We start from the raw sequence: 16,272 nt of genomic DNA, 5'->3' as shown, positions 1-16,272 counted from the left end.
CTGTGCTTTAGAGAGTCGAGTTTTCTCCTTTAATGAATGAACATCAGGCTAAAATAAATGAGAACTGCTGAGTCGTTGAATCGGATCGTTCGAAAGAGTCGGTTCAGGAAAACGGAATCAAACTCCTCATCACTACTCATCAGACGTGTTGCCGCGGCGACTTCGAAAAGGACGCGGCGCGCGAGAAGGCGTCTCTGCTCTCTGATTGGCTGCTCAGGGCGGGACATTCAGGTGGTGGAAGGGGGCGGAGTCAGCGGCTGGATGTCAGCGCGTTAAAAATAAAGAAAGGGGGAGGCGTCGATTAAAAAAAACACAAGGAGAAACAATCGCGCCTCAGTGTTCACCTCCACCACCACCTCCACCACCTCCTCCTCCTCCTCCTCCCTCCAGCGCGAGGCACAAATCCGTTCAGACTGCAAACCAAATAATGAAATAAATGAAATAATTAATCCGGCGTAAATCAGCTCTCGCGCCAGCCAAGTGCCCTCCCTGTAAGTCAAAGCGCGTGACTGTGAGTCTGATGCTGAATTGCGGCGCGTGGGAAAAAAAGGGAAAAAAAGATTGCTGACACCGCCGCGAGTCTGACCGGGGGAGGGGGGGCGCGAGCGATCCGGTGGAAGTTACCGAGCCACATACGTGTCCCTCGCGCTACCCGTGACCGAGGACGCGGTGCATCCAGAGGACGGTGGTGCATCCAGAGGACGGCGCGTTTGTCGTAAGTTGCAGTACGAGCTGTGTGACTGAAGGCTGTGAATGAATGAACGTGGAGGAGCAAAAGTTGTTGTCTGCACAGGTAGGGCGCGGAGCAGGCAGCTTGTGGTGTGATGCAGATGCTGCTGACCGGTCTAGGTGAGGCAGGGGAAGAAGGACGTGGCGCGGGGACGTCAACGGTCCAACGCACTGCGTGCTCTCCCCAGCGACACCGCGGCCACGTCCTGTCTCTAGGACGCAGCGTTTGTGAGCAGCTGTTGGGCGGAAGGTGGCTTTGGGCTGTTGGAGCGCTTTTAGTTGGAGGTTATGAGGAGACCTGTGGGGCTGGAGAGATGTGAACGTTTGTGTTTGCCATTCAGCCTAACTGGGAAATAAGGGCAATCGTTGCTCTTTATAGGATGAGAGCTATGCTTGCATGCTGATTCAGTCAGGCTGGTGCAGGTGCATCATGAGCAAACTGTCCAGGGGAAAATGTTAGAGAAAATTATTATATTTGGACAAAAATTGCGGAAAGAAAATCTGGATATATTATGGGGAAGATAACTATTCTAGAGGAAAAACTGACAAAAAATATTACTGGGAAATTATTTAGGATTCTTAGGGAAAATTTGCCATACAATATTCATTCTGGAGGGGAAAATGAGGAAACAATATTCCAGAAAATTATTATTTTTAACCTGCAATATTAATATTACATGCAAATAGTCATATTTATGCTTAAAAATGAAGTTCAGAATGGTCCATTTAAATCAACATTTGGCAAATGAAGCTTCACTTCTAAAGTTGGCACTATAGACATGGAACGTAATGAGAGCTATTCATGCTCCTGGTCTTCAGGAGGCTGACTTGGACATAGGTATGTATGGGGTTAGCTGGTCTTGCCCTCAGCACACGCCTGCACGCTGCTGTTGAAGAATTAGCGTCATGCACAGACGTCTTAAGGCCATGTGATGTGTGACAATGGAGCATGTGGTTGCAAAGCATGGTCACAACCCCCATTTATCATTGGTCAGTGTCTGACCACAGGGCCTTTTGTTGATCAAACATTACTCTGGTGCAAGGCCATTCTCAGCACAGCAGTGACACTGACATGTATCAGAGGTGTTGTTTAGATGTGTACATGTGTCAGTGTGTCGCTGCTGCTTTGAGAGTGGTCAAGAATCATCCAAACAGGTGGTTTCATGGTCAGGAGGGCTGGATTCCTGCACAGTTTTGTGCTTTTCCTGCTCAAGAAGACCTGATTCAACTCCCCTATTAATTGCCAGGTTTAGTCGGTCTGTTACAGCAGGGAAATAAGCGAACTGTGCTGGACTTCAGCCCCCTTTGCCGACCCTTGGTCTAGAAGGTGTCCAACACTAATTGCGCATCAACAGACGGCCTACAGTCTTTACACTAGCAGAATAGAGCTACAAGGTAGGTGTTTCTAAAAAAGTCTCCACATTTTAGACTAGTTATGGTGTGAGAAGGTGGTTACACAAGGTTCCATTCAGACATTGTTTTGCTTTATGGTCTCAGGCTTGGAAGTAGACTGTGATCTCAAAATCTTGCTGTGTTTCTGTCTGTGCTGGAAAGAAAGGTCAGGACATTGAAGCTGCAGAGTGGAGAGCCAGAGTGTAGGCCAGTCTGACAGATTGCAGGAGGTACAGTTGAGCCCCGGAAGACGGCAGTAAGCCTTTGTCGTTTTTCCGTTCACGTTGTTCAAGTAAGACAAATGACACAGTGGAAATGCAGATATCCCACAGAGAGCTGTACTTCTTATCCCATGAATTTGCAGGAGGTGTTGTAACCCAGAGTTCTTCTCAGATTAGGCTGGGATCTTGTTGCTTTGCTGCTGGCCTTGTTAAAGCCACACAGCAGCTCTCCCTCACTGATCAAACTTCGCCTGATTATGTCTAATATAACCGATCTCCCTTGCATCTCTCGGGCTAGCTTTAGTCTTCAACTTCAACAAGCGTCCAGAAACCTTAAAAGTTACTGCTTTTTCTAACAATCCCACCTGTCCCCCATGACCCATAAACTGATTTTGTGATGTCATCTTGCCTCCTGTCCAAATACCAGAGGAGATGAAAGAAGCTGCTTAAAGTACCTAGAGGATTCACAGAGTATGCTACCCAAGATATTTTTTTAAGAAGAGGGACATCACTGCCTGCACGCCCAGAGAGTACGCTATGGCATTGATTGCCAAGTATAGTCAGATTCTACTGTTCGCTGTATTTCTTGACCTATATTGACCTATATATCTTGTGGTTCTGTGCAGCAACTGCTATTGGCTCTGAAGTATTAGGGGTGCAGTAAGTGGTAGAGTGGTTGAGGTAGGGTCATCCAGAGAGAGCAGTGTCAATTAGACTGTCTTGGACTTTGGCTGTGGTTTCACTGGGAATCAAACTCACAGTCTCAGATTGGTGTAAAATAAATTAGAATATTATAATCTCCTAATGATAGATAGGACTAATGCTTAGATGTTTCTGCCACTTGGGAGCGTTATTCACTCATAGAAAGAGTATTTGTTAAATTCACTTCGCAATATACTTTCTCAGTTCAGACTCATGATATCCCAACACCAAAGTTAACCCACTGCTAGGGAGGCAATATATAAGGAGGATTTCAGTCTAAATACTGTCTATACCTCTAGAAAAGCATACTATGATGGAACTTTTATGGTGATAAAGATCACACGGTCATATCGGTCACCCCAGTCTAAGGAGGCAAAAGCTGCACACACTCTATGCAGTGTGACATCTGTAGCAATATTTTTGAGCCTCTAGGCATTGCACGTGAACCCACTTTGATTAGAGTGCCAAATGCTTTACTAACTACCGCTTGTGTGGACTGCTTGGTCATACAACTTGTCACTTCACCCCCTTTAGTATGTCTCTAAAAGAGAGAAAGGGACCATTGTCATACTGTTGCATGATGGTATACCCTCATGCAACAGCACTATAGCACTGCATAAACATAGGATATTTATCTTGGCCAAGTAAACATCCAGCAGCCGTCTGGATTTAGTCCAGAGGCGTCTACCCACAAAATACATGTTATGTATTAACACGTTATGTTTTGTAAGTTGCTCTGGATAAGAGCGTCTGCTAAATGCCTTAAATGTAATGTAAATGTAAATGTTATGACAAAAGTATTGGGACACCTGCTTATCCATTGTTCCTTCCAAAATCAAGGGTATTAAAAAAATACAAATATATGAACTATCTCTACTGTCCCGGGAAGGCTTTCTACTAGATGTCAAAGCATTATAAAGCAACTCACCCCAATAGTACCATCTTTCCAGAGAACACATTTTCACTACTCCACAGCTCAATGATGGGGGCTTTATACCCCCCACCCCCCAGCCTTACCTGGCTTTAGGTATGGTGTCAACAGGTTCCTGTTTATCTGCTCCAGAGAGTCCTGTTATTTTGGCATTACTTTTCTACAGGGACTAGACACGCTGTTTGTGTGCACACATGTGCACATCTGTGGGTGCAGTAGGGGTGTCCACAAACATTTGGACATAATGTATTGTACATAGTGTATTTGTGTGGGTTTATGTGCCAGAAATACATTTTACATGTCCATTTCCAACCTTAAGGCCATTGACATCGATGCATGTTGATGATGTCTGTTGTCACTGGCTGTCAGGTGTTGTATTTTATTTAAAATAGTCCAGTCCGAAACACTCCTGATCACTTCAGTATGAAGGAGCATGGCTAAATTGATGTAGGCTAAACAGGCAGATGTATGCGCTGGCTACTGTAACATCACTAAACATTGAAAATATGGGCCATTTCAAACCTTAAATGTAAAAAGCTCAACTTTATAATGTTATTGAGCAGCAATGTATTTAGTTAAAAGGTGCAAGAGGTGAGAGCAGAGAACATCATCAGAGATTCAAGCTGGTCAATGAATATTCCTCAGCATGCACACAGATCAGATGCCTGAGGGACAGCTCCCATTTGTGTGAGCATGCTTGACCATCGCTGAATTCTAAAAGAGAAATTTCACTGGATACTTCTGGCATGGACCTTATGTGCATGTAGATGTGATGTTCCTTGGTCGACCGAGCCACGTACTTGCTCTTTGTGAAGCTCATGTTAACTGGTGTAAATATATTCATTTTTGAAATGGGGGCTTGTCTACAACTGTATGTGTTTTTAAACTTCTGGGTATGTTTTGAAATTCATACCCTTTTCTTTTTTTGTAAGGATCATTCTCTGTAATAATGGACCACTGATTACCACAGTGGTGGAGATATCCCTGAATAGAAGCTCATTTTTATTACTTATTACAAACCGAGCATCCCGAAACTAAACAGTGTCACGTTCTTGTAAATGAAGATTTAGGCATACATTCATGCTGTCAATCTCCCGTTCAACCACATCCCAAAGGTGTTCCTTTGGATTCATACATAAATTCTGGACCCACCATCTGTGTGCATCTGTGCAGAAATTGAGATTCATCAGACCAGGTTACATTTCTCCAGTCTTCAACTGTCCAAGTCTTTGGTAAGCCTGTGCCCACTGCGGCTTTCGAGGCTTATCACTCTGGCCATTTTCTGTTGACCTCTCTTGTCAGGAAGGTTTTTCTGTGCATTCTGAGCTTGTCATAATCAGATTTAATTAGAACTATTTTTTTCTGATTCTGCAGTCACATCATTTTAGTTGATCATTTAGTTAGTGATTAGTTAATTGCATGAATTAGTAGGTGTACAGATGTTACTAATGAAGTGCTTGGTATGTGTGGTTAACTGAAATAGGTTGACCTTTGTAACATTATTTTAAAATTTCATTTTAGCTAATCTAACAAGATTACGTTACAAAATAAAGTAGAAAAATAAAGTTTTACAATTGCCCTGTGTGGAAAAACAATCTGTGGACCCCTACAGATTTATTTGATGAATATAACCGTTAACCGTTATACCAGTTATAACTGTTTAAATATTAGGCAAATAATATTAATTGGATAGGAGCATGAGCTCTTCTCAAGTCATGTGCAACTTTTGGCTTTTAGAAATCTGACAGAGTGTCCAGAGCATTCTCCTCATTCTTGAGTTTTGAATATTCTTTCTGTTTTGCTTGTTTAATAAGACTGTATATTAACGGCATGTAGCTTGGCTTTATGGCATTTTTGCTAAAACCTTAATACAGATTACATTTTGGTGCCTTGTCATTGTTCTCACTGAAACCAAACTTGGTAATCGTCATTCTACCTAAAATTAGTAGGTAGAATGATGTTTAGAGTCATTAGAGTACTATTTATTGAACTGCAGTACTAAAAACTAGGAGAACTTTGGACTGAAATAAGTGATTGATTGAATGATTGTGCTCATGTTGAGTTAGGAGAAGTAAGCGGACTTGGCTTTTGGCACAGTGCAGGCCATATATCATGCTATCAACAGCACAGACATTACAGCAGTGCGTGTCTTGCATGCAAGCACCACCCACACAAGCAGTCTTATGGCATGACTTGGCTGTGCATTTGGCTCATTTGTATTCTTATGCAATTTGGCAGTATTTACATTTACATTTACATTTATGGCATTTAGCTGACGCTCTTATCCAGAGCGACTTACAAGGTTATTCGTATTACAGAAGTGGGCCAATGTAGTGTTAGGAGTCTTGCCCAAGGACTCTTATTGGTGCAGCGCAGCATAGCCACCCAGACCGGGAATCGAACCCCCGTCTCCCACATGGTGTGGTAACTCAGTGGCAGGTAGTGGTGTTGTCTGTTGCGCCACACCAACATTATTAATCTACCAGTATTAGAGGGTAGATTCCACCAGGAGGAAAATGCCAAAATGCTTGCTCTAATAAGGGGCTCATTTAGTTAAATTCATAAAACATTATTCTTTTTTTTATTATACTGATGTACATATACAACTTTAGAACACACCTGCTTATGAACCACATAACTTAAGTAATTGTAGTTGACACGAGTATGTTCTGCTATAGACAGACAAGCTTGATTTAGTGGCAGTCACTCTTGGCTTAGGTGTGTATAATTTAGTTTAGGCAAACAACAGGCCTGTCTGAGTAACACACACCTTGTGCAAATTTTGCAATCTGCGCATACCAAGAAGTAGTTCTAGGAACATGGGTGTTAGTAGCACTAGTGAGATTATGTCAGGTACTTTTCTCCACATTGCTCGGGTGGACAGACATGGTGTAGACTAACTTAAAATAGTTCAAGCTAGAGTAGCAGCTAAATAAGTAATATAATATAATATCACATACTAATATAAAACCTTAAAGCTGATACATTTCTTCATTAAGTTTAAAAACACATATATAGGAAATTCTCAAAACATAAAGCATGTAGACATTTAAGCTACCCAACACCTCAAAACGAGCACACACAACACAAACGAGGGCCAGATGTTTAGTTTAAAACAGGGGCATCCATGGCCTAGCATTCATGGCCTAACAGGGGCAGCCGTGGTGTATAGGTTAGACAAACAGCCATGGGACCAAAAGGTCGCCAGCTCTATCCTCTGGACTGCCAGGAAGCAAGGCACCCACCCCCAATCCACACAACAAGTCACATGGATGAAAGCCACAACTAATTAGACATATTATATGACATACATTTGGCGGCAGTAGAACGTAATACCTAACATACTTTCTGAACCGTGTTGTACTTTGGTCTACCCGGGCTTGTGGATTTAATCTGTGATATTTTAAAGTGAAAACCTAAAGTAAAAGAGAGGCCACACTTTACCGTAGCTTCCCATGACGTGAAGCAGGGTAAGCTGAATGCATGGCCTAGCAATTGGACTAGGATTTGAATCCTGCCAAATCTGCCAAATCTGCCAAATCTGAAGACATCTTAAAAGAGACATGCAAGAGAAATTCTTCATCTAGTTAGTACATTTTGGCTAAAGCATGATCATCGAAAACAGCAGCTGACTGACATATTTCTTTTTCCTGGACTTATACCTAACTTTCCCCCCAGTTTAGTTGTAGCCATCAATGCTACCAAGCTGGGAGGGTAAAGGTCAATGACTGTAGAAGGTTTCCACCATGTTGTCAAATTTGCAGCCAGACTTGGTGCAGTAAAGACCAAAGGCAGAGAAGAGACCCGCCCCTCCTCCCAAACCAACTGTGTCTTAGACTGCCTTCATTGAGCTTACAGTGCAGTGGCAAAGTGGATTTTTTCCCCTGGATTCCCAGTTTGTCCGGTAGGTGTGATGTTTCAACAGTAAAAGTGCAGTTCATGTAAGTTCATGCTTGGCTCTGCGGCTTGTGTAGACTTGTGTTTTTTTATTAACCTCCTCCAAGAGAGAGAAATACAGAGAGAAGAGGAGAGAGGAAGAGACAGAGACAGAGTGAGAGTACCATTACAGAACTGTCAGAATGCTGATCTATTGTAGATGATAATTATGATGGTGAGATATTATGGGAAAGTTTAAATGAAGATGCTAAATGGAGGATAATGAGAACCATTTTCAAAGTGTGTTTGATAGCAGTCTGAGGTTCGTGTGTGTGTGTTTCAGTCAAGGGCAGAAAAGTTGTAAACAGGTGGAGTGTAATGTGGTTGGTGAAGCTAAAGGGCACAGCTGATTGCAAGTTCTTCATGTAAGTTCTACTAACTACTCTCTAACTCTCAAACTACTTCTCCATGTAATGCACAAAAATGGTGAGATACAGGTCCTGCAGACAGGCGCTTCTAGCCAAGGCTATCAATCACTCCATTTATAAATGTATCCGTGCCTTCTTATGATGTAGCGGAATAAAAAGAGAATGGGCTGTTTCCTCATTGAAACACATGGAGATGGGCTGGCCAGCAGCCAGCAGAGGCACAAGACCTATGGTGGCTTCACTTTTGAGAGAAGTTCTGAAGTTCGCTGTTCAGATGTTTTTAACAGTCTACAGTCATCTGCACAGCTAAACCTGACTCCTGCTCTGTTGTAGCCATGTGGACTGTGGCTTGTCATTAGTGTACGACCAGTTCTCAGATGGTATATCTTGTTGATATGTACCTTCTCCTCCTGCTATTGTAACATGCCTGGCACAGTTTGTGTGGTTAGCCATAGTGAACCGATGGTTAAGGTATTATCTTTCCATACATTTCATTTATTGTGAGAAAAGGTATTTTGCGTCCATGCCTCTGGGCCTGAGACCTTTATGAACACACGTGGAAATACTGACTTGTGAAATGGTTAAAGATCATGGACACCAAAGCTCTTATCAATACATCACTAGCCCTAACCTCACATATTTGATTAGCTCTCCTGATCCTCAGCCAGTCGGTGCAGTCTGATTCTCTCACTGTCCGTGAGTGAAAGGAGCTGCTTTGCTAAAGACCCGCTCGCTCCATGAATACATCAACCTTGATGCGTCGCAAACACACTAGGCCTGCGGGAGGCGCTTTGTTTGCTTTCCGGACTGTTTGCTTGGCTCTGCGGCTTGTGTAGACTTAGGTGTTTTTTATTAACCTCCTCCAACAGAGAGAAAGACTGAGAGAAGGGGAGAGAGAAAGAGACAGAGACCGAGACAGAGAGTGAGAGTACCATTACAGAACTGTCAGAATGCTGATCTATTGTAGATGGTAATTATGATGGTGAGATATTATGGGAAAGTTTAAATGAAGATGCTAAATAGAGCATAATGAGAATCATTTTCAAGTGTGTCTGATAGCAGTCTGAGGTTTGTGTGTGTGTGTGTGTGTGTGTGTGTGTGTGTGTGTGTGTGTGTGTGTGTGTGTGTGTGTGTGTGTGTCAGTCAAGGGCAGAATGGTTGTAAACAGGTGGAGTGTAATGTGATTGGTGAAGCTAAAGGGCACAGCTGACTGAGTCATCACCTCAAGCCTAACACTCAATGTTATCCCTTTCTCTCTCTCTCTCTCTCTCTCTCTCTCTCTCTCTCTCTCTCTCTCTCTCTCAACATTATCCCCTTTGCTCTGTCATTGTTTAACATTATCTTTCTCTGTATTTTCCGTATTGTTCAACATTGTCTCTCTGTCTATCTGTCTGTCTCTCTCATGCATTATCTCGTTCTTTCTGACTTTCTCCTATTGCTTAACGGTGTCTCTCTATATTGCTCTCTGTCTATCTGTCCGTCTATCTGTCCATCTATCTGTCCGTCGTTCTGTCCTCCTGTTAAAAAAATTCCCTCTATAGAGGGCATGCACGTCACTTCGGCCACGCCCACCAAGTGGCAGAAAGACAGTGTGTCTGACTGTACAGCTGTCCTTTTACAGGCTGCCGAAAGCTGAAAAAAAACCTTGCGATATGAGTTTTTGTCTTGTAAACGTGTGTGATTTGTGCCTCAGTTCCTGGCTACACTTTGATGTACATGGATCATTGGTTCTTTGATCATTTCAATGGATTGCCCTCGAGTCCAACTGCCTTTAACTTGAGCAGATAATGGCTTGTCTCCTGGTTTGGCCGTTTTCCTAATAGACGCAGCCATGTTGCAGAATGGTTTACCACTCAATGTGACTAAAGGAGACGTGCTCCAGCAGGAATTTGACGTCAGTGCATACCCTGTATATTGCTTTCTAACAATTGTCTGTGTTGTTTAACATTGTCGCTTGTCTCTCTCCCTCACACACACATTAAACATTACCTCTTTCTTTCTCTCTCTCTCTCTTTCTCATCTTGTTCAGCATTCTCTTGCTTTCTCTCGAACCATTGTCTGTATTGTTCAGCATGATCTCTCTCAGTTTCTTTTCCTGTTGTCTCCTGTTTCTCTACCTTTCTTTCTGTCTGTCTCTCTGTCTCTCTGCCCCTTTCTCTTTCTATTGTCTCTGTGGTTCTATTGACTATTGTTTATCTCTCTGTCTCTCTCTGTCTGTCTCTCTACCTTTCTTTCTCCATCCTTACTAACTTCTTTCTCGCTCTCTCTCTCTTATATATATTTTTGACAAACAGCCTTACAATCTTTCTCTGTACACACACACACACACACACACACACACACACACACACACACACACACACACACACAGTGTTCATCAGTCTCCACCCTCGTCTTTTATCCAATCCCTGTTCTATAAGCTGAATGAAAAGCCCCCCCACCCAGCTGCACTTCACCCACCTATAAAAAGCCCTGGCTGACTAATAGCTTTGCTCTGACTGCTGCGTTATAATGGTGCATATTCCCTCATATATTAGTGCCTATCTGCCTGCCTCTTCAGCCTCCACTCTGAAGCACTATAGACTGATCTATTCTGAACTCGTGTAGGCTGGAGCACTCACCATTAGGGGCTGACAGACAGACAAACTGGACAGTGACGCAAAGTTTCATACTGAGATAAAAACACCTGGTTTAGTGGTTGAATGTCTTTAAGAGCCTGTGATGTGACTGTGAGCCGCAGGACATAGATCAATATGAGCCGTAGTACTCTGATCAACCATCAGTTCTGCTATTATAAGCTGCTTTCTAGCCATGGCTTTCATCTTGAGATGTAGATAACGGCCATCGAAGCAAATCTCAGTATTCTCACCTAATCCCTATTGGCAGAAAGAGCAGATCGGTACAGCTCTCTAACTGTCGCCTATTATTCAGGATTTTATCATTTCGTATTGATAATTACCTTCTATTACTGCAGGAACTCTGAGTGTTGTGTTGGTTTGTGTTCACATTTAGGACAAAATAACCAGATTATCTAGTGAACTGTTATTATTACTATTAGTGATATTCCAGGACTATATGTCTATATGCCCAATGTAACTCCCCTTTTACATATTTCACAGCTAGGTAACTTTTTTGAAGCCAGCTAAGTGTCTTTCAGTTCCTGTTTGGGGAATGTTTGCTCATTCTACCTTGCCAAATGCAAGCAATCAGTTATGTGAGATTCTTGGGCCATTTATAGACAGATTGTTCATGATGTTTAGGTCTGGGCAATGTGAGGGCCATGGCAAAACCTTAGGCTTGAGCCTCTTGAGGTAGCCCATTGTGGATTTTGAAAGGAGTGTAGGATTGCTTTCTGAATAAGCTGGTGTTTAATTGAACCCATTCTTTCATCTACCAGTAAAATGTTTCCCATGCCACTGACTGCAACACAAGCTTGCAACCTAAGCATGATCCACAAGTATGCTTAACAGTTGGTGAGATGTTCTTTTAATGGAATTCTGCATCAATTTCCTTTCAAACATACCTTTTGCTCATTACAGCCAAGGAGTTCTATTTTAACTCAGTCCACAGGAAAATGCAACAGGCTTATCTAGATGTACCTTTGAAAGCTTCTGATGCTGTTTTTTGTGGTGAAGACACAGACAAGATTGTCTTTTGATGACTACTCCATGAATGTCAAATGTGTGCAGGTGTCACTGCACAGTAGAACAGTTACCACCAGTCAGCCTAATCTTCCTGAAGATGGGGAAGTTTTTCATTTCCAAGAGAAGTTCAATGGGAATGTTTTTTTGCTCAACTTGCCCTATACCATTTCCCAATTAAATTGCCAACTGAGGGCTTGACATGAACCAGCTGAGGGCAGTCCATGTTTGCTGACCATTGAGACAAGGTTTGAGATGTCAGAGTATTTTAAAATGCTTTGAGCTTTGGATCATCTGGCGTTTCCTAATGATTATTGTGAGATACAGTAGCTCTTCGAAGACCATTAAGGTCTGAGACATTATCTAAGTTATCTAATAGTTTAGAAATCTTGGGGTGACCAAACATTTGCATCATGCCCCTTTCCTTATTTTCTCTACAATCATATAAAACTAAAATAAAACACAGATCGAGCTTAATATGTTTAAAGGATGAGTCGTCTTTATCTACTCACTTGACTATTCAGAGTAAAAGACCTTTTTTTACCCATGGTGCCCAAAACATTTGTATGCCACTGTGTGTGTGTGTACATGTAGGGCTGCACAATTAATCAAAAAGTAATTGAAATCGATATTCAGAACCTCTAATCAATGTAATCTTTCCCATGATGAGATGTGTTTTTTTATACTGTGTGTGTGTGTGTGTGTGTGTGTGTATACACATTTTTACAATATTTTTTTTTACGATATATGTATTTTTTTCTGTTTGTACTTTCCATACAGTTTCCATATAGTGTTTTTAAGTATTGTCCCCTTAAATACATACTACTTCCTGTGTAGTCATGTAAGCATTGTCTATGCTCTGTGCAGTCTCCAACATGGAAGCAACATGGAGAGCCCAAACACAGAGCCAACTCAGCAACTCAAGCAGCTTATACAATTAATCATTAATCGTTATCAAGGTAAAACTTTCAGTTAATCAGGATACTGATTTCAGTTAATTGTGATTCTGACTGTCATATCGCCCTGCACTACCTTCATGTATGTGATCTTCTTATTTGAATAAGTGCCGCACTGTTTGTAGGGTTGGTTTTGTATTGGTTTTCTATTTTACCTGTTTCTGCTTAAGGATGTGTGGCTTATTTTAAAAGCTACAGAATGAGTCACTGAATGATGTGCTTTTGTATGAGGAAAGCTGTAGCATACCAGCTTAATCTCTGCAGTCTGACCAATTTCACAGCTCTTTACATCCTGCTAAGCTAGACATGTATATGTATGAGTGAGAGAGAGAGGTAGTGTTATCTCGATTTTGTGCTCTGTGATCAACTAAACATGAAACCAGAGCATTCCATGCAGCACTGTGCCTGCTGAGTGAAAATAAAGCTTTTCTGACAGAAAAAGCACTACAGAGCAAATGAGTGCTCCACCAAGCCCTAGGAAATCCTTTGGAGGGCACTCACCTCTGTGTGTGAGAGATCACACAGACATAGCAAGTGGACAGGCGCTGGAGAAACTACTGATAAATTCCCATGTAAAAAAGGCTGCAACAAGGGCATATGGCCCACTGCACAATTTTTTTGTGTAAATGACTGCCAGATATGACAGTTTGTCATCAAGAGATTTTTTTCTTATTTTGGTTTGTTGTTAGATTCTGAACTGAACTTGGATTCAGTAGCCAATGCAACATATCTTCATTTTCAGTCTGTGTAAACCTAAACAGCATTAGGAATAGCACAGCTTGTAGTGTTCCCTACAATGCCACCCATCATTTACATTCATGGCATTTAGCAGATGCTCGTATCCAGAGCGACTTACAAAAGTACTTCATTCATTCAAAATATCCGAAGGTAGAGTCGATAGACCTATAATTCAGTATACTTTGAGCCACGACCCTGCCAGAAATGAGTACCCAGTTACCTAATGCAACAGTTTTCAAGCAATACACAGAGCCAGAGTGTAGAGATTACTAACATGTGTAAACCTGTGGGAAACAAGACCAGTTCAAATGCTATAGATGCTATTTAATAGATATTGTTGCTTTATTAAATGGATGAGTATCGGTATAGATCTTTTCTATTGGTCAATTTATTCTGAATCAAAAATGTATTAGAATTCTACCAGTTAATTTAGTATACTGGTTGGTATTCATCTTAAGGTATATGAGTACAGTAACCTTTATACTGATAGATCACAAGCAACGATAAAGTAGTGTAAAAAAAAACATTTAGAAAGAAGACAATCACGTCACTCGCACACTGTTGTGTAGACATTTGTAATCCTCACCTTTGCCTCTGCACAGTAAGTGGTATCATTTCATGCACTGTGGTGCAGTTTGAAAGCCGAATAGTACTATAACACGAGATGTTACATGTACTAAAATTGGATTGATGCAGAGAAGATTAGCATGGCCTCCGCAAATTTGTGAAGCGCTCCATGTCTATGGGCAGTGGTGGTTTAGCAGTTATTTAGCAGTTATATATGAGTGCGGGGCTATTGATGACCGGGCTATCGAGTTGTGGGTTCGATACCCGGGTTTGGCAAGCCTGTAACACACATTGTGTGTTTCACTGGTGTGTATGTGTGTGTTCACTGCATGGATGGGTTAAAGGCAGAAGCCAAATATCTTGTCTTGTCTTGTCCTATCTTGTTAGATATAGTATAGATATACTTATATTAGCTTCAATATAGACATACGGCCTGCCCACACTGTTTCAATAAGTCTGTTTAAAAAAAACTTGCGCATAGCATCATTGATACACAATAAATTTTGGTTATTGTTTTTTCTGTTTATACTTTCCACACATTGTGTGTTTATGAACTGACCCCTTAAAACCTAAGCAACCTGGAGGGGAACCTAAATAGCAGCTTGCATTAAATAGCAAATGAGCAGCTTGAATTATTGAATTATTGTTCTTTAATTGTAATCAAGGTTAAATGTTCAATTAATGGTGATACGGATTTGTGGTCATATCACCCAGCAGGGTGAAGGGATCGCTACCGTTTCGTTTAGAGGAGAAGCACAAAAATGACTTATCATGCCAACAAGACAATGCAAAATGCCACACTGCTCATCACATTATAGAGGGGGGTTGAAGGAGTAACGACTTAAAGGACACAATGTCTTTTCAGTCTGGCGAGATTGCCATACTGTTTTAATGAATGTTCACTAATATCTGAACGGTTTCTCCTAACCTCCTCTTGGGAGAAAAGCTGGGGGTTCTGGACACAAATGAGAGCGTGAGGGTCGTTGTCTTTGCTAGTAGACTGCTGAAATTCTGAGATGAGGAAGACAGCTATAATATAAATAATGAGCTCTTACACTTTTCTGATGTGAAAATTATTCAGCTGAGACTGAGCAGAGATCAGTCTGACCACTTATGAGACAATATTGTGATCAAAGTGTGAAAACCCAAGGGCTGTTTCTCAGAAGCTGAATTTCAAGAGGAAATTGCTTAAGACTCTTTTTGATTTCAGACAAGACTTACCCGTGTCTCTGAGAATCAAATGAGATTAAAAGGAGATCATTACAATATTTTTTTCCTTTAGAGATTTTTAGGCGATGGCATGGCGGCACAGCTACCAGATTTAAATATCATTGAGAAATTGTTGGACTATGTTGTAGAGAAGCAAAAGATCTAGTATAGGAAGTGCTTATGAAGAATGTGCAGGAAGCAGTTTATGTAGGAATAAATTAGAAAGTAATGAAGAGGTGTGTAGTGGACTGTCATGTGGACAGATGCATACAAATGTTTGTGGACACTGCTACTAATGAAGGCAATCAGCTACTTTCTATTCTATCTATTGGCACCATGTCTTATGCACCATGTCTTATGCCAGAGGGGTAAAAAGCCATTCATCATCATTAAGCTGTGGGGCAGTGGAACTGTGTTCTCTGGAATGATGGTGCTCCATGTAATACTTTTTGCATTAGGTGAGGAGTTGGGATGGTGGGGATGAGGTGGGGTGGTGATCATTCAACATCCTGACCTCACTGATGCTCTTGTTGCTGAATGCAACTAAATCCTGACAGCAAATCTCAAAAATCTAGTAGAAAGCCTTCCCTGGACAGTAGAGGCAGTTACTCCAAAAAAAAATAGGATAAAGTGTTTTGATGTCCTTGATTTCAGAAGAAACTACAGATGAGTAGGTGTCCCAATACTTTTGTCCATGTAGTGTATTACAGTGATTAATTGTATATGTAGAAGTAAGTTACTACTTAGAATAAATATTTGTTATTGATAAATGGGACATTGCGTAACACTCATGTGCCTCACACAAATTGGCAAACTTTTTTGTTAGTTATTGTGCATTGTTTAACTGTGTTATTATTAGACAGCATCAGTTAGATATACTAG

At 41.5% G+C, this 16,272-nt stretch overlaps 1 protein-coding gene across 2 annotated transcripts in view; it reads left to right on the top strand.

Moving 5' to 3' along the window:
• Nucleotides 1–500: 500 nt before the first annotated feature.
• myripb (myosin VIIA and Rab interacting protein b) overlaps nucleotides 501–16,272 on the top strand; it is a 176,867-nt gene continuing 161,095 nt past the window's right edge. For both annotated transcript variants that reach the window (XM_072691090.1, XM_072691084.1), the window contains exon 1: nucleotides 501–715. The gene's annotated coding sequence lies outside the window, so the exon portion shown is untranslated. The remainder of the gene's footprint in view (nucleotides 716–16,272) is intronic.

This window comes from Salminus brasiliensis, chromosome 1 (assembly GCF_030463535.1).
Source record: "Salminus brasiliensis chromosome 1, fSalBra1.hap2, whole genome shotgun sequence".
In the NCBI taxonomy this organism is placed as follows: Eukaryota; Metazoa; Chordata; class Actinopteri; order Characiformes; family Bryconidae; genus Salminus; species Salminus brasiliensis.
This window is presented reverse-complemented; position numbering and strand designations above follow the sequence as displayed.